This window comes from Nannospalax galili, unplaced genomic scaffold (genome assembly GCF_000622305.1).
Source record: "Nannospalax galili isolate Female #2095 unplaced genomic scaffold, S.galili_v1.0 scaffold2536, whole genome shotgun sequence".
In the NCBI taxonomy this organism is placed as follows: Eukaryota; Metazoa; Chordata; class Mammalia; order Rodentia; family Spalacidae; genus Nannospalax; species Nannospalax galili.
The window spans coordinates 26,074-26,449 of record NW_008338169.1 but is presented as its reverse complement, the minus strand read 5'-3'; positions in this window follow the sequence as shown (position 1 = coordinate 26,449).

The window sequence follows — 376 nt, the reverse complement described above, 5'->3', positions numbered from 1 at the left end:
AAGATATCTACTATCATATAGACAAACTCAGTTTATCTGAGATATATTTGTTAAGGTCAACATTAAATTGTGTTGGCCACATCATAAGCTGACTATCTTTTCTCCTTTATTTCATAAGCATCCCTAAAAGGCGACTAGAAATGATGCTTGATTTTGAGGATTATTTTACATTAAATTGGGGATCATCATGAGTAGAAAGGGGGTAATGAGGTAATATACAGAAAATACATGAACTTATTCTGGGACTGAAAATTAGGTAAATACTATTATATTCCTTAATAACAAGCAAATATTATGGATACTTAAGAACTATATGAAACTTGGCAGCTCATAAGAAATTACATTATTACAAGAGATCTACTATCATATAGACAAA